Source organism: Rousettus aegyptiacus, unplaced genomic scaffold (assembly GCF_014176215.1).
Source record: "Rousettus aegyptiacus isolate mRouAeg1 unplaced genomic scaffold, mRouAeg1.p scaffold_m13_p_7, whole genome shotgun sequence".
NCBI lineage: Eukaryota > Metazoa > Chordata > Mammalia > Chiroptera > Pteropodidae > Rousettus > Rousettus aegyptiacus.
Genome location: NW_023416310.1, coordinates 12,141,425 through 12,159,205, shown reverse-complemented (window position 1 = coordinate 12,159,205; position 17,781 = coordinate 12,141,425). Strand labels below are relative to the sequence as shown.

The 17,781-nt window shown below is 49.4% G+C and overlaps 1 protein-coding gene across 1 annotated transcript in view; it reads right to left on the bottom strand.

Moving 5' to 3' along the window:
• KLHL29 (kelch like family member 29) overlaps window positions 1–14,111 on the bottom strand; it is a 267,976-nt gene extending 253,865 nt beyond the window's left edge. Inside the window, exon 1 of the mRNA XM_016121718.2 lies at window positions 13,818–14,111. The gene's annotated coding sequence lies outside the window, so the exon portion shown is untranslated. The remainder of the gene's footprint in view (window positions 1–13,817) is intronic.
• Window positions 14,112–17,781: the final 3,670 nt, after the last annotated feature.

Sequence of the window (17,781 nt, the reverse complement as noted above, 5' to 3'; positions counted from 1 at the left end):
TTTTTTTCCTCCCTTTCTCATTCCTTTGTGTCATGTATTATTATCATCGTCATCATTATTAAATTGTAATAGATTCCGGGCAATGATTTAAACAAAAAAAAGTCGCCCCGCGGTCCAGGACTTGGTGAATTGCAACCTTTTTGCTGGAGATAACGTAGGCGCAAGTGACCACTTGGGGGCACAGTTATTTGAGAAGGCTGGCACTGGATTCAGCAAGGCAGGCTTTAAATGCTGGATCCTGCTTTAGCTTAGGTACCTTTAAGAAGAAAGCACCCCCCCCTCAACCCCCAATCTGGGATCCTGCAGGAGCCCCAGGATGAAACAGAACCGTGAGAAAACTGTTCATTTATGGTGCCCGAGAGTCCCTGGGATGGATATTTTCACGTGGGATTATATGAAACTTATTTTGTTCCTTCCTCTCTTTTAAAACAGGATGTTTAAAAATTTCTTCCTCATTACGGCCTGTCCTTTTCATATGTTCGTCAGTATTTGTGTGGGCATGTACACAGACGCTTATTGCAGGTAGCAAAAATTAACCTTCTTATTGTAGTTAAATTTCTTTCCCTTGTTAGACAAGCCTTTGTTTTTCCTATGATAATAAACACGCCGATCGTTTTTAAAAATCGGGAGAATTTAAAAGTAGGGTGACTACTGCTAACATCATGCATATTTTCAGTCTTTTTTTCTATGTTCTCTTTTGTTTTATATGTTGGACATCATAGTATACATGCCCCTGATCTCTTTTGATTCACCAAGTTTCCGTCTTAAAAATTATATTCTCAAAGAACCAAACTCGTGATAAAATCGCTTTAGAAATTTTGTTCTCAGTCCCCAAAGAAGCATTTTTGCATTTTTCCTTATGGTTTCCTGATCAGAAGAAATGGCTTTCACACCTCCTTTTTGCCGACCCCACCCAGCGCCCAAACACGGGCTCCAAGGACAGGCTTTCCCCCAGATAAACGGGGCTGTGCGGTCACAGCTGGGCAGAGGGGAGAATTAAATCTGGGGGAGGAGTGGGGGTGGGGCGTAAAAAGGACTGGCGGGGGCAAAACCTGGGAGCCAAATACAGGCTGGGGTTTGGCCAAAGACCCCAAGGCCCCAGGGCTTAAGATGACCAGCCAGGTGGCCTGGGGAGATCTGTGTCTGGTCTGCAGCAAAAAATAGAGCGAAGATCATCGTTTCATGGCTCACATTTGGATGCACAGCCATTCCACATCCTGGTGGAGGGATCTCTTGCCTTGTCACATATTTTGGGAAATCATCCCTACTTCCACGTGACAATAAGCAGGACAGAGAGGGGGAAATTCCCCAGGGCTTGCACCTTCCCACCCAGGCCAGCCTGGCACAGCACCAGGCTCCCAGGAGAAGAGTCCTCGGCCAGACCGCTCGCTCCCGCCCCTCCCCGCATTGTCCGGGGTGCTCTTCCCACGTTTCAGGGTTTGGGATTCCAGTCCCAGCTCTGCCTCTGCCTGGGAAGACTTACATGGCACTCCCCTCCTCTGGGGCTCATTTGTTCTGGCTGTGACGTGTGCCCAGCAATGGCCTGGGCACTTAGGGAAAGTCAACGAAGGACTATAAACAGAAGGCGACGCGGTCAACTCGCCCCGGAGCGCACAGTCGGCTCGGCACCCAGGAAGCAGTTACCTGGAGAACCCGGGCCAGGTAACTTCCGTGGGTGGGGTTCCTCTGACCTGGGGTGAGAGATGTGAGAGCCTTCTAGAGGAGGAACAAGAGAGAGAGGGACCAGGGTGACCTCGGCCTGGCCAGAGAGAGGGAGTGGCTCCTTGGAGCCAGCTGACGGCCCCCCGCGATCAGTGCTCTCTTCCTGCTCTCTAGCCCTGTCAGGGGCATAGTTCCCTGTGTCCCCTGGTGGGCACCACCCCTCAGGCCCTGGCTTGCTAAGGGGGGCTCCACCCTCCATTCCCCCGTCCCATGAGCATGAACACTGTGGGCTCCGTTTAGGGTGCCGACCACAGTCACAGGGCTCGTGCATCCCCCAGCCATGTCCCCAACGTCTCTCAGGTGAATTCGGAGCAATGCATCCTTTAGGAATCACTGTGCAAACCCAGGATGGCTCTTGCAAGCTTACTTCTCGCAGGAGGGAGCAGATTGTTAGCTGTATTGAACCTGGGAGCTGGTGGACTTGGGATGGGACCTAGGGGTACAGCGTGAGGCTGCTGAGTGGAGGGAGATCATCATAAATGCACTTGCCTTTGGGCGTCTTCCAAATTCTCCCTGCTGCACGGGGCTTCCCAGTGACCACGGTTTGCCCTGATCAGGCCCCTGTGTCTCTGTTCTCTACTGCAGAGCACCAGTGAGCTGTCACTCATACTCTCTCTGCTTGTATCATCTACGTCATGTGATGAGGCACTGCCCAGGAATGTGGCAATCGGGGGAGTGACTGAATTCAGCTTTCACAGAGAACTTCCTCTGGGCTCCTGGAAGGCAGGAATTACCCTCCCACCCCCAACCCCTTACAGGCCTGTTCCAGGTAGGACCTAGGGCAGCAAAGCTGGTATTAGTGTCATTACAGGAGGTAGCTATGCTCTAAGAGATGAAGTAACTTGCCAAAGACCTTAACATTTCTAGATGGTCCTGCTAGGATGTTGGGCCCTCTCCTGTGAACCCTGGCAACGAAAGTCATGGCTCTTACCATAAGGACTCACTAGTTCATGAGATAAGACACAGGTCACCAATGTGGAAATGAGGGACACTGATCTCAGAGCGAGAATATAGACTCACCAGAGAATGGGTGAAAACAGAGACGGTGAAGTCACCCTACGGAGAGGACAGCTCTTGAGCTTCTGTCTCCACTAAAGGCATTAACATGACCACAGAAAGAACATGTCAGCCTGCCCTGAGGCTCTGAACCAGGGAGAAAGGGCCAGAGCTGAGGACTGACACCTCCCTCGCCACCCTCCGGCCCCCAAACCCTGCCCTGAACACATCTGGTCAGTTCTGCATGTGACTGGCATGAACAGGGTATGGTGTACTCACAGCTCAAGGACACTGACCTTGAAGACCACCCAGCAACCTCCTGTCCTCAGGGCAAAGTCACCAAGCAGCCTCCCGATAGAGATTTAGCTCTCTGTGTGACATGCCTCCAGGGGAGAAATCTGTTCAGCTGCAACGCATGTATCTGGTCTACCGAATGTCATATTTTTAGTGGAAACCACTGAAATACCATTACCTGGAGACCTTTCGATTCCAGGTGTGTGGCTAGTCAAATCAAGCAGGACTCCCCCCAGCATGGAGCACGTGTGTGATAATTCCACCTGCCTGGACATGCCCAGGAAGCCAGCTAACACCCTCACCTGCTGCTCTAAATACAGTGCCACCCAGTGTCCATTCGCAGGATAATGGACACACAAAATGTGGAACCATGCCTTGGAATACTACTTAGCGATAAAAAAGAACTAACATGACATGTGTCAACGTAAACAAATGGCAGACACAGCATCCTGAGTGAAACCAGCTGGCACAAAAGAGTCCACACTGTAGGTTTCTGTGTCTACGCAAGTCGACGGCAGGCAAAGCCAATCTGCGGTGACCGACACTAGAAAGTGGCAGGGGAGAAGGGGCTTTGCTTGGAGAGGGGCACGAAGGAAACTCTCTGGGACCATGGGAATGCTTTATGTTTTGTTTCAGATGGTGGCTACAGAGGTATATTCCATTATTGAAACTCAGAGTGAACTGAACACTTAAGATCTGTGGATTTCATGGTACTGCCTCAACAATTACACCACGAATTAAACACACAAATAAACACAATGCTCAGCACAGGGCTAGGTACATAGCAAGTGCTCAAAAACCATTGCCGCACTGTTCCAGTAAATGCTTTTTCCCCCCTAAGCAAATAGGTCAAAGAATTTATTAGAAGGACCAGTTGGGATATGTTTAGAAGTTTACTTTTTTATTATGGTAAAAGTATGTAACATAAAATTTATTACTTTAACCATTTAAATGTTCAGTTCAGCAGCATCGAGTACATTCACGTTGTTGTGCAGCTACCGTAACTCTCCATCCCCAAAACCTTTTCATCTTCCCAGGCTAAAACCCTGTGCCCACTGAACGATGACTCCCTGCCCCGCACCCCCGGCCTCTGGCAGCCACTGCTCCACTTTGTCTCTATGACTCTGACTACTCCAGCTGCTTCACATAAGTGGAGTCACACGGTATTTGTCCATTTGCGACTGGCTTATTTCACTTAGCATAATGTCGTTTATGTTCATCCATGTCGTAGCATGTGTCAGAATTTCTTTCCATTTTAAGGCTGAATACTATTCCATATATATATATATAGAGACACACACACATGTGTATATATGTGTGTGTATATATATATATAAATATATGTAATATGTAGTTCACATTTTATTTATCCCCATATCCATTGATGAATACTTGGGTTGCTTCCGCATTTGGGCTATTGGGAATAATGCTATCAATATAGGTGTATAAATATTTATTTGAGTCTTTGCTTTCTTTTTTTTTTTTTTTGGATATAAACCCAGAAGTTGAACGCCAGATCACTTGGTAATTATATGTTTAAGTTTCTGAGGAACGGCCATACCATTTTTTACAGCGCTTACACCATTTTTCCTTCCCATGAGCAGCTAAGGGTTCTAATTTCTCCACATCCTCACCAACATTTGTTATTTTCTGTGTTTGTTTGTTTTTATAATAGTCATCCTAATGGTGTAAAGTGGTATCTCGTTGTGGTTTTGATTTGCATTTCCCTAATGATTAGTGGGTGTTGAGCATCTTTTCGTGTGCTTATCGGTTCTTGGTAGATCTTCTTTTAGAGAAATATCTATTTGAGACCTCGCTCATTTTTTAATCAGCCTGCCTGTTGTTGAGTTGAAAGTACATAAGTTTTAATTGTACCTTCATTCAGAATTGAAAACCCAGTCTTACCCTCCCCATCGTCACATGCTCAGCCCCTGGATGTCAATCTCACACCCCCTCCTCTATGCCAGTCCCCACCCCCAGCGGCCTGCTGGTCACCTGGAGCACAGGAGCAAAGGGTCAGGCAGGCAACCGCCTCCCCGCTTTCCTAGGACCAAGGAGACCAAATGTGGCCCGGTGTCTATTCCAGATATCAAACTCCGCTTCTGACGGCCAGACATCCTGGGAGGCACCCCTGGAATGAAACGGCCGACGCCGACAGCTCTAGAACTGGGACCTCACCGTTCGGCGAGCACCCACCCCACCCTCGCATCCTCCCCTAAGAGTTCTCACCAACGAGACAGCTTTTTGTAGTTTCTACAGAATCTAGGAGACAGGCTTTAAATTGCGAGGTGGGAACCTGAGCAGGGTGATGGCTCTGGGTCGCCCTTCTCGCTGGCGATGTAAGGAGAGGAGGCATGGGCTGTCACCTAGAAACCCAGGGCTGGGCCCTTGCCACAGGATGTCGGGTTTGCCTGTCTTTATCCCAGCAGGGCAGTAGCTCAAGCTGCTTTCCTAATATTCTCTCCATGGCTGCCTGCGATCTTCTCCTCATGTCCCAGTCACATGATCCCTCCATGGGCCCCTGAACTGCCAGACCTTTCCTTTAGAGGTACCAGAGCAGACCCTTTTAGATACCTGGGGCCAGGGAGGAGACGTCCCTTTAGCTTATAAGACTTCCATGAAGCATGGCTTCCATGAAAATAATTTTTCTCCTCCGGGAACCGAGGAGGAAATTTTAAATCTTAGTGCCATTTAGTTGTGGAGAAAGGCAGTCTCTCCATGTTGCATGAAGACAATCCATGTGCTCCCCTTTTTTATTTTTTTTGCAGTGCGTTGCCATAGACTGGTAGATCGAGAAGCTTTGGCGCTTTTACTTGGCACACCTAGACTTCAGCGAGAAATATGTTCCTTTCACGGTTTGGATATTTTTCAAGTTTTGATGATTAGTGCCGGTTGGAATAGCATGAACCGAACAGATCACAGCACCCCTCCTACAGCAGGCTCTTCGCTAGCAGGATCGGCCAGACGCACACGATGCACGCTGCCTCACCGGCCCAGCTTTCCCATGTGGCACTTAACGCTTCCCAGATTCTGGGGCCCTTCCTTTTGGTTTGGAAAGTCAGAATCAGAGCATGGTCATTCTACATTTCTTCATACTCCTAAACTCATTCAATGGCAAAATAACCTACCACAGGCAAGCAAGCTAATTCAGTGGCAAAATAACCCACCCAAACCTCGAGAGGTCAAAACGGTGCAGAACTGCAATAAAAGGGCCTTGAGACGAATGTGGATATGAGGTTCGTGAACCAAGACCCTGAAGCTCTCTCCCAGCACCAGGGAGAGGCATGAGGGGGTACACAAAAATGCACCCGTCTCCACAGCCCACCCCAAACGGCAGTCACGTTCTAGGCAGGGCGGGCTGCTCGGATGCCTTAGCCTTGGCTTTTCATAAGACCGAGGTAGAGAGTCCTCTTGTCTGCTCTACCCACACCACCCTCGCCCCCTACCCTGCTTCTAAGAGCTTTGTGGGGTGCTGTAAGGAAAAGGAAGCTCCTCATGCCTGATTTTACCTTTAGGGTAGAAACAACCCTGGGAGGAAGGCAGGCAGGGGTGGCAGAGCTGGACAGGCAAGGCACCCGGGAGCAGCTTGTGCCAACCCAGGGACAGCCCCCGCTCTGCCGTCTAGCCCTCGCCCAGCATTTTATGCACCACGACTTAGCTACAGGTTTGATGGCGGGCCAGCAACCATGCCTTTCTTACAGGGAATCTCATACTGAAGAAGTCACTCCTTGGCTGAACGAGGGTTGGAGGAGTTAAAACAAGGAGCAAACATGTCTTGGTGAGGTCCGTTCCAGGCCTTATTTATTTACACCCTCTACTCATCTTCGAATAAAAAAAAAGTCCAAACAAACAAACAAACAAAAAACAGTCTAAAGAATAAAAATAGGACTGAAGTTGGAAAATACAGTGTTACTGCCCTTTCACGATGGTCTATATGATTTCTAGATGTTTTTCTTTAAACCAACGCTTTTGTAAAATACCACAAATTAAAAAATCTGAGTGGGGACAACACCTTGCCAATAAGTGTGATATGAAGGACGGACTTTGTGTCGACTCTCAAAAGTGCTGGATAGATTGAAGTTATCATTGGAATGAAGAAGCTACAAGAAAATTAGTCTTCAAAGTCTCAAGCCATAAATCTTAGAAGATTCCATTTAGATTAGTTAGAATTCATCAACAAGCATATTTAATAGATAGATGGCCAAATATAGCATCTAAAATTCCACACAATGAAAAATCATGAACAGATAACTACACAGCCACGGAGTGAAAAAAAAAAATCCAAAATGTAGGCTTTGATGTCTATTACCCGACACTGTCTCTGGATAAATTTATCTAGGCAAATATTCTTACTAAAGGGGTCTATGCTCAGTACTGTGCTAGGCACTGGGGATTCAAGAGTGAACAAGCCCAGACCAGTCTTTGGGGGTCTTGGATATATCCTTAATCCTTTGTACATTGTTTCTATTGTTTGATTTGCTATTTATTTATTATACTGGCTCAATGTGGAAACAGATGCCATCCAAGTACCTAAAAGTTTTTCCCATTAGCCTTCTAGGGACCAGAGTTAAAGGAGAGCAGGTGGGCAAATATAAAAGCATGATGAATGTTGGTCGGACCTGGTAAATATTCTTATTTAAGCTCACGTTCCTTCTAATGAAATTGTTTAATTTAAAATATTAATTGGCAGAGAGGATGCACACATAACAGGCAAAGTGAAATGGTGCCAATGCATTGAGACCCAGTCTGAAATATCAGACACACACACACACACACACACACACACACACGAAAGACAAGACAGACACACCGGTAGTTGACATATCTGGGTTCAAACCCAGCTGTACGTGCCTAGATTTGTGGCCTTGCTATCGATAGCTGATTACCTTTCTGAGTCTCATCTTCATTTGTAAAATGCAGATTATCCCTACCTCGCAGTGTTGATATGAGGATTAGAGATAATATATGTAAAGTACTAAAATAGGGAAGGCAGCCATATCTCGAAGCTATTATTATTACTATTATTATTATTATTATTAGGGCTTAATATAGGTTTGGTGATTGAATAATAGGTGGATTAACTGACCTCTGAACTCGACATCAACGCTAAAATTATAATAAAAATGGAATTAAAAGTTCATATATCAAATCCATTCAAGGATATTTTTAACTATTGCAATTGTTGTGCAAATCTCTTATCCTTTTCAGAATAAATACTGATAACGAGACTCACAGAATACTACATTATATACATACATACCTACACATACATACATACATACTCTGGTGTGCATGAATACATTCATGATCAAATTTAATAGGATAAGTGTCTACAGTTTCTGAGATCTTAGGGTTGCTGCTGCCTCCTCTATCACTACCACGTCACCTAAGCTCTCTTTTCTCCAGCACTTCTCTGTCAGGCCAGACACTGTCATGCAGGTTTTACCAGGGTTACCTCGGCCATGATTATTCCTTCCACTTTCTTAAAAGAAAACTGACGCTTCCTGAGACTGAGGATCTTTCCAAGGTCATCCAGCTAGTAGGCACCAGAGACTGGACTTCAACTCCAACTCTAAGCCCATGCTTTTACCCACTCAGGAATGTCACCGCAACTCAAGCAAGCCCTGAAAGAAACAGCGAAGAGACTGGAGAGACCTGCAAGGAAATGTATACACAGGAAAAGAACAAACGTCAGTCACCTCTGCTGCACTCTTTATCTGACTGTGTGCTGTTGACTGCATTTTCACCAATCTGTTAAACACAAGATCGGTATAATGTACTAGTGTAATATATATTTCTGGGTATGTAGCCCAAAGAACTGAAAGCAAGATCTTAAAGAGATATTTGCACGCCTCTGTTCACAGATGTGTCCTGTAGGATTCCACTTAGATGAGGTATCTAAAGTCATCAAATTTATAAAAAATAGAAAGTGGAGTGGTGGTTGCCAGGAGCTGGGGCAGGGGGAAACGGGGAGCTGATTTTTAATGGTAGTTCCGGATGTCCACTGCACAACGATGTAGATATTAACATTACTGAACTGCACACTTAAAAATGGTAGAGATGGTAAATTTTGTTATGTGCTTTTTTTTTACACCACAATTAAAACAAAGAAATAAAAGTGGCAGAATATATATTTGTGTATATATGTATTTCTGTGTGTATGTGCATATCCTTCGAAGAGCCAATGATTTAAAAATTTCAGCTCTATAAAATAATTATATGCCAGTACTTGTGGGCCCAAGAGCAGCCTTGCAAGGCTTGGGGAACTGACCTCTTGGCTCAGACCTGATCCCCTGTCGTAAGGATGCGCGACTGTTCCTGTTCTAGCTTTTGAGTCATCATCGGCTGCTGCAGAGTAAAAGTCTCTGAAATATTTGAATTTCATACAGATATCCTCTCCTGCTCCTGTGGGAAATGAAAAACCTTCCCCTTCTCACCCTGAAAGAGTAAATGCCCCAAGAAAATCAAGTTTATTTAATGAATAACAGTGTTACTCCTTCTAGTGATCAAGTTCCCTGTTTTTAAGTGATTTCCTTGAAGAAAGGTCAGACTACCTTTCTGACCTAGGAGTTTAGGAAAGTAAACGTGTAGCTGTTGTAGGAAGAACCATGGAGTTTGCTTTCAAAGTTGCATTTTTGAACCAACGAGGAGGTATAGAATTCTGGCATACTTCTTCCCAGTCAAAATTATTAAGACCATTTCTATGGTAAAATGTCTTCAAATGAAAGTAGTTTCCAGAGATTATGTCACTAAATATTTTTTTTTAGCATATTAGGAAATAGCCCTGATTTACCGAGTAATAACAAATGACATCTTCTACATAAACTACAAATATTCTTCCAGTTTCTAAACATTTGGGTCTACATGTGTTATTTCTGTCTGCAAAGATTTCTTGTTCTCTAGTCATCCTACATGGTTTCTGCCTTGGTTTATCCTCAGCCACCACAACCCATGGCTGGATTTTCTTATTCACACTATTTAAACACAGTGTTTCTTCCACCCCTACCCCCAAGTAGACACTTAGTCGACTGATTATAAAATCACAGGGTTGGTAATAATTCCATTTCTCCATCTGACTTTGAACTTAAGTGTTCCAATTACTTCGCCTGATCCTAATAAGTCAGTAGCGTGTTAATGCTTGCCTTGATATTTCTGAAGTATACGGAGTTGTGATTAGCATGGGCCTTCATCATTAGAAAGCAAAGTTGAAAGTGGGTGAGCAAAATCATCACTCGCTTTAAGCAAAATTGCCTGTTCAGTGAACTTACAGTGCTACTATGATCCTAAGGACTCTGTATCTTGTAACTAAATGTACATTGCATTTGAAAAATCCTCTGATGCTCCAGAACCTTCTGACTTTGGCTACTACAGGAAGAGAAAAGATCCTGGAAGCATGGGCCCATTCTAATACACAAAGTCTAGAAGTCTTTTTGAGCCAAATATAGCTGAAAACAAAGAATCCTTGAATCATACCAGTGTAAGAAAAAAAAAAAGGAAAGAGGGAAGAAAGAAGGAAGTAAAGGAAGGAAGGAGAAAGGAAGGAAGAAAGGAGGGAGAGGGAGGGAAGGAGGGAAAGAAAGAAGGAAAAAAAGGAAGGAGGAAGGAAGGAGGAAGGGATGAGTAGGAAGGAAGTGAAGTGAAAGTGCCGGAAGTCATTCGTCCTCCTCCTCTTCCTGAAGGAAGGAACGTCCGGCAGGGAAGGAGGTTGGGGAAAGAAAATCTTTAGTCAATTCTGCTGTTTTGGAATGATGTCTCCCAGCCATAAAGCTTTACCGTAAGCTTGCAAGAAGGGGGAAAAAAATACCCATGCACACACACACATATAAATGAGATGCTAAAAAACTACATTAGCATCAGTGGTGTTATCTGAGTCTATTAAAAAATTTTAACTCCTTTATAACTGTGTGTAATGAAGAATAGTGTAAACTTTTGGGAGGTAGGGAAAAAAACGGAAATGCTTTAAATGGGAATGATTTGCGGCCAAATCAATTAATAAATGAAAGAAAAAAAAGATGGCACAACTATAATTGATGCCAAAGATTTATAAGGTTGACTAAGTAAACAAAGATGGAATGGATCACCATGGAAATGCATGAATATTGAAACAGGCAAGATTTGAATAGACTAATGATATGCCTCACTTAGACTGACAGGTGTGGATAACAACTGTAACACTCAATCCACACCAACATTAACACTTTTAACATGTTTATTCCTAGAAAACAAGGGCTGGATTTAAAAGGTCCCTGTAATAAAAGCTTAAAAGCAAAATATATTTTTTTTTTACCTTAAAGGAACGGACTCAATTCTCATCTACTTGAAAAACAAAGGTTTTATCCATTTGCTTTCTAGATATGAGGAGTTGCAGTTAGCGGAAGTCATTCTCTTGGGCTCTACTAGTCTTTCTTCCAATAAACGTCTCACCGAACTGAATTCTCGGTCTGGCTTATCTTCCACACTGAGTACTTGAAGTATGACCACCACTCATTAGAAACATAATTAAAAAGACAACACTGGATTCCTCCCCCCACCCTCCATCACATACAGATGAAAACCAATAACCCTTAATCTATTCGTTACCATGGCTACCATAGGATATTTTATTTCAGTACAACTCTAGGTATTTCGTTTGGATTGTTGCTTGCAAATGAAAGTTGGAGACATAAATTTCTGTTAACTGTGCTAGAAATGGAGAGACTGCACAGAAGAAAATCCTTTCCTTGATCATGGACAAATATGGTTCATTAGATGTTTGTGCAGAAAAGTTATTAAAATTGGTTAAATGCATCAGCCTATAAACTAATTTAAATGCCATTAAATTCATATAGAGTTTAAGGGCACACACGCTAGTAATTCTCTGATTTACAGCAGGATGATAAATCAAGTGCACTCAGAAAAATGTCTAGGTCGGAGACTATATTCATCAGTGGCACACAGCTCCATACCTGTATAAATAAAATAATGTGACTTACTCAAATACATCCATACCAACCCAGCTGTATTCACCTGTGTGTAATCACTTTTTTTTTTTGCCCAATTTCAGGATAAACAATCTATATAATTGTTCACCAGCCCACCTCCCGAAAAGAGTGAAAAAGTTAGCTCTAGACTCTTGCAGTATAATTTTTTTAAAACATCAGGAATGATGTGGGCTAATTAAATCTGCTGTCATTCGTCCTAAGCGGAAATGATTCCTTAAATCTGCCCTCCTAGCGCTGAGTTAGAGATCAGACCACAGGGCGAAGGCAGGAACTCTAGTGACTAGACAGATGACTTAAAGAGACTGAAATTAGGGTAAAGACAGCTGTAACCAGGACAGATCTGTCACTGCAAGAGGAGTCCGAATCCCAGAGTAGCTCGGCTGACGAGCGGCTGGAGCCAGCAGCTGTGGAGCCTGAATGTCCCTGAGCTCACGGAGTGGAAGTTTCGCGGGCAGCAGCAGCAACGCGTCCTCAGCAGCGCGGTCCCTCCAGCGCCGAGGTCTCGCCTAATGCTACATAAATACCTGCGTCCGCGATTCGCCTGGGGCGCGCCGTGGCGCAAGCACCGTAGGGAGGGAGGAGAGCGTTTGCAGAGGCAGCAGGGATGGCACAGGCGGCGGCTCCTCACCCATCAACATCCCTGGGGACCCCCGGGGGGACCTGCCAAAGGACCGCGTATGTTGTCGGGTTCCAGTGCCCAGCAACGACAACTGTCTTCTCAGCGGGCGGACTCAGGCACCCGAGATTTCGCGCTTTGCCCGCATCCCCTTCTCCGTGACGGTTGGCAGCAGGCAGGCAGCGAAGTCCCGACCTGCCCCGGGAGCTACCTTGGACCTACCCCGGCTCTCGGCTCCGCTCTCCAGGCTCCCGGCGAGCGCGCCCCTCCCTCGGGCCCCGGGGTCGGCGCTGCCCGGAGCCCGCACCCGCGCTGCGACCACAGATGAACCTCACGCTTTCGGCTGGCGCCAGGGCCCGGACACCCGGACGTGAGCCCTCCACCACCCCGCACCCCCCGCGGCAGCCGGGGCGCGCGTCCACGCGCCCACATCACACATCTCCCAGTGCACACTATCCCACACATAAACAAGCCCTCCCCACCTGACACCACATCCTCGCCCGGTCACCATCCGCGTAAGCTCTCCTTTCCGCGACCCCAAATACGGTGGCACCCTCAAGGTGTTAAGGAAAAGGGGGTCACGACGAGGTTTGTGCGGGTCCCCTCCCGATGGTTTCCAAGCTCCTCTACCTCGAAAGTTACTTGGGATTGAGTGAAGAGATCTGGTCCCCAACTGCAGGGTCTGAGGATGAGAGGGGGCAGAAACCCCAACCTGGCTTTTTGCTGCACAGTGGCGCGCACCTCCCAAAGGGCAGAGCGAGCGGCCGTTCCTGGGCGTCCAGCCCTCCGGTGCTTCCTCCTGGCCCCCGGGCCGGGCCCTGGGCTGCTCAGAGGAGGTGGCCTGGAGAGGGACACGCGCTGCCAGGCCCAGCCGGGGGGCTGCCCCAGGGCCGGGGGTCACACTAGCTTCCAGCATCCCTGACCACCGCGACCCTGGCCCCGGGCAGCCCCCCATGCATACACACCCGGGGGCAGGAAGTTTTTCCCCCCGTTCTCCCCCCTCCCCCCCGGAGCAGCGCAGGCGCAGGGGCTCCCGCAGCCTGGCGCGTCCAGACGCTGAGGCTCCTGCGCCGCCGCCGCCGCCGCGGGAGCCGAGCCCAGCGTTCCGGGTCCTCGGGCCCCGCTCCCAAGCCCGGCCCGGCCGCGCGCGGCCGCCAGGACCCTGGGTCCCCGGCGCCGCATCCGTGGCGCCCTAGCCTGGCTCTTACCTCCGGCCGCGCGGCTCCGGCCCCGGCCCCACGCGCGGAGAGCCGGGGGTCGCGGGTGGGCGCGGGAGGGCTGATGGAGAGCGGACGGCGCCGGCGGGTAGCGGTGGCTGGGGCCGCTCGGGTCCTGGCCGGGAGAAACGGATCCAGGTCCAGCTCCTCGCGTTCCTGCTGTCCGCCTTCCCCCCTCGTCCTCCTCCCCCTCCTCCGCCGCCGCCTCCCGGCAGCCCAGGGAGGATGCCCGGAGAGGGAAGTCAGTCCTTCAGCCCGGCAGCCGGTGCGGCTACGCGCGGCGCGGCTCTCACCGAGGCGGCGGCGGCGGCGGCCGCTCCGGCAGCATCGCCCCCGCCCTCTCCCCGCAGCCGCGGCGGCCGCGGGGCTGGGCTGGCTCCCGGCTCGGGGCTCGGGCTCCGGGCGGGGGCTGCGCTCAGGCGAGGCGGCCGCCGGGGCTGCGCGCGGGCGCCGTGGGGCCGCGGCCGGGGCCGGGGCTGCAGCTGGGTCCGCGGCGGCGGGGACGGCGGCGGCGGCGCGGGGGCTGGCGCGGCCGCGGCGCGGGGACCATGCTCCCTTCTGGCTCGCTCCGCTCCGGGTACCGTCTGCTTTAGCTGGGAGGGAGGCGGGCTTCGGCGCGCAGCCAGGGGCGGGCGGAGCCAATCACCGGCGCCCGAGTGGGCGGGGGTGGCGGGCGGGGGAGGCGGGGCGCCCCCGGCCGGGCACCCGGCGCTGCTCCGCGGGCCCCAGGGATCCCCCGCAGCCGCGCGCCCGGCCCGGGCGGAGTGCTGGCGGGCGTGTCCACCCTTCCGTCCGCCGCCCCCGCCCCCCTGCGGTGGCTCCCGGCGCGCCCCGCTCTGCGGCCGCGCCCGGCAGACGCGCGGCGCGTGGCTCGGCTGCTCGGCCCGGCCTCGCGCCCCGCCGGCCCAGGCTTGGGGGACTGGGCCGCGGAGAGCTGCCCGTCTGCTCCCAACACCTGAGGAAACTGACAGAAAAGTTTGAGAACTGAAAAGTCCAATCGTCTTTCAGCTTCCGCCCTCCCTCTGACACTCCAGCCACGGAGAGGAGCAGGAATTGTCCCAATCTCCGAAGATCCACGGCTAGCCCTGCAAATCCTGACCACCGGCCCTGTGCAGTCCGTCCGGACTGCCCTCTCCTCGGTGCACGCGGACCTGCCGGTTCACACTGAACTTTCTGAATCCACACGACCTCTGTTGAGACAGCTCCTACTCAGGCCACACCAGCCTTGCGTGTCTACACTGACCCATCCCTGCCCCCCTCCGCCACCTCCCTGTCTCTCGTTTACGCTGTCCACACTTACCTAGTCTTACCATCTCTCTGTCTACACGTGCTGTCTGCACATACGATAACTTCACCCCTCATAGGGGAGGTTTGGCTGGAGGCCCGTGGTGGCCCCCAACGAGGGCTTTTCCCTTTCAGAACTTTTCAGTTCACTACCATTCTTCCCTGGTAACTCTCTAGTCCTGATTTTTACTTCCTGACCTCTCCTTCCTACCCTACCTCCCCTTCATCTGGTTTTAAATTTTATTGGAAAGATGTTACCCCCACCTCCCCCTCCCGACTTCCCCCCAACCTAAATGTCTTTAAAGGCTTGTGGGATTCGACTCTCACCACCCCCGTCCGGCTCCCCCCACCACCACTACCCCTGGCAAAGTCGCCGGGGCAGAGCCTGGGTGCAAGTTGGGGAGGGGGTGTGGTTAGGTAGGGAGCAGCTCTAACTGGGAGGAGCCGGCCTGGGGAGGGCTCTGCAGGCCGCGCCCCCATCGGCTAGGGCAGCCCTGGAACTTCTCCGAAAATTCCTTTCAATCTCCACTCACTCCTTGATGTCTGAATCCAGGCCTCTGCTCTCCTTGGCAGTAAACTCAGTGTAGGGATTGTGTCTTTTTAAATATCTTGTAGGAAGCAGAGTACAGTGTGGCGGCTGATAAATAATAAATAATAATAATCTACTGAAGGTAGCAGGACCGTCAGTGAAAGCGAACGAGGACCCCAGGGAAATGGCCCATTGGTGTTAGAGTAACTGTATTTCCTGGAAAAAAAAAAAAAGGAAAAAAATCAAATTAAGTTTTGGTGTGTGACGCCTGGGACCAGGGGAGGGGACAGAGCACAGCAGGGAATGAATCCACCCTTGGCGATGGGGTCAGCCAGAAAAAGTCGTATGTCATTAAGAGAGGGTGGCAGAGGCTGCCTGGAAGGGGGAGCAGGGTGGGAGTGGGGGAGAGGAAAGCGGGCGGAGGGTCCTGGAACACCTGAAAGGGGACAGTGGATGTGGTTGGAATGCTAAATTATCAAAATGGTGCCTGAAAAGTGACTGAAGAGTAATGTGGATAGGAAAATGGAGAAAGAGGGATCACTTGGGATTTTCAAAAGGTATGCAGGTAAGATTTCAAGCAACTCAAGGCAGAGAGAAGGGAAACAAAGGCACAGGTGAGTCAGTGTTCATCCGTGTCCCCCGAAATGATCTGCATGGATTCACCAACTATGAGCATGCAGGACCCTGCCCGCTAGGTTCCGGAGCAGCACACTGGACAGCTGTAGGCATTATGGAAAAGTGGCTGCGTTTTGCAGGGTCTGGGATAGGTTACCATCTGGCAATTTGAATCACTCATAATGTCGTACAGATCATTTGGATTGATCCTCAAGTGAAAGAAGAAAATATGCTTTCAAGAATCTCTCCTTAGCTGCATCTCTAGGCGCAGGTGTAAGACTCTCCCAGTTTCCCTGCTGGCTGTTCCCAGAGCAGAGTCTGGGCTAAACCCGCATCCACACCGAGGTGGACCTCCTTCGCCTTGGGGAAGCCAAGGGTGCTGGTCCTGGAGTGTTAAAAAGCCTCAAGGGTTGGAGATTGATAACAGCTCACCAGGGGTGACAGCTCATCGGGAGAATGAGAAGGGCTCTATGAATTAGAATCACAATGGGCAAGTCTACCCTCTCCTCACCCCACCCTTCTTCCATCCCGGAGCCTGAATGCAAATAAGAATTTCCAGAGTCTGAAGCCAAGATCTTCCTCTGCTGCGGGGCTCCGCCTAGCTGAGAACTGTTGGGTTTGTACACAGCTGCTCAGGAAGGGGTTGCTCTGGTCTAGACCTGAGCACCATTTCCTCTGGAGCATTGTTCTTCCTGTCGTCTGCCTCAATGCCCCCATGGACTTGGCGACATACACTGCTGTGTGTTGAGGAAGGGAATCTCCTTCCTTTTTGCATAGACCTTGCTGGTTTCTGGGCTCTTTTCTGGGTTATTCACTGCCCTTGCTCTGTGGTATATGGGATCTGGTCCATGTTTGGTGTGGCTCTTTCCTCACAGTACATGGGATTTGTTGGGTGTCGCACGTGGGAACTTCTTTGGGCTACGAAACACAGGATCGGCTCTGTGGAATGTACTTCGAAAGCCAGTCTCCCCACATCCTGGCAGATGCCCGCCAAGCCGGGCTCTGGATCAGGGCTAAGGTATATGCACCAAGCAGATGGGTTGTGAAGCGATGAACTCGAGATGCACAGGCAAGTAGACTGCAATGCTCCAGACCATCCAGTCCCTGCTCAGAGCATAGACCAGAGCTTCACGCTGGAAAGGCGACTACTGTCACCTAGAGAGGCACCAAAGGAAGCCACATGAGCACTGCCTGGGATTGCTACATATGCCCACTGTGCTTGAGATGGACTTCTTTCATTTGTATTTGCAATAACCACAGAAAAGCAACCATTTATTCAGTGGATACTACATGCCAAGCATTATATCGAGTATTCTACCCATGATATCTTGTTAATCATCACAGCAACCTGTGAGATTAATATTATCAGCCCCAAAAGCTGAGTCACAGAGAGGGGAGGTGATCTCCTGCAACCACACAGCCAGAAAGTGGCAGAGCTGGAATTTAAATCTGGTTGGTTCCAAAGACCCCGTTCTTTTCACCACGCTCAATGCATGAATGCAATTTCTTTTGTCATTAGCCCAGCGC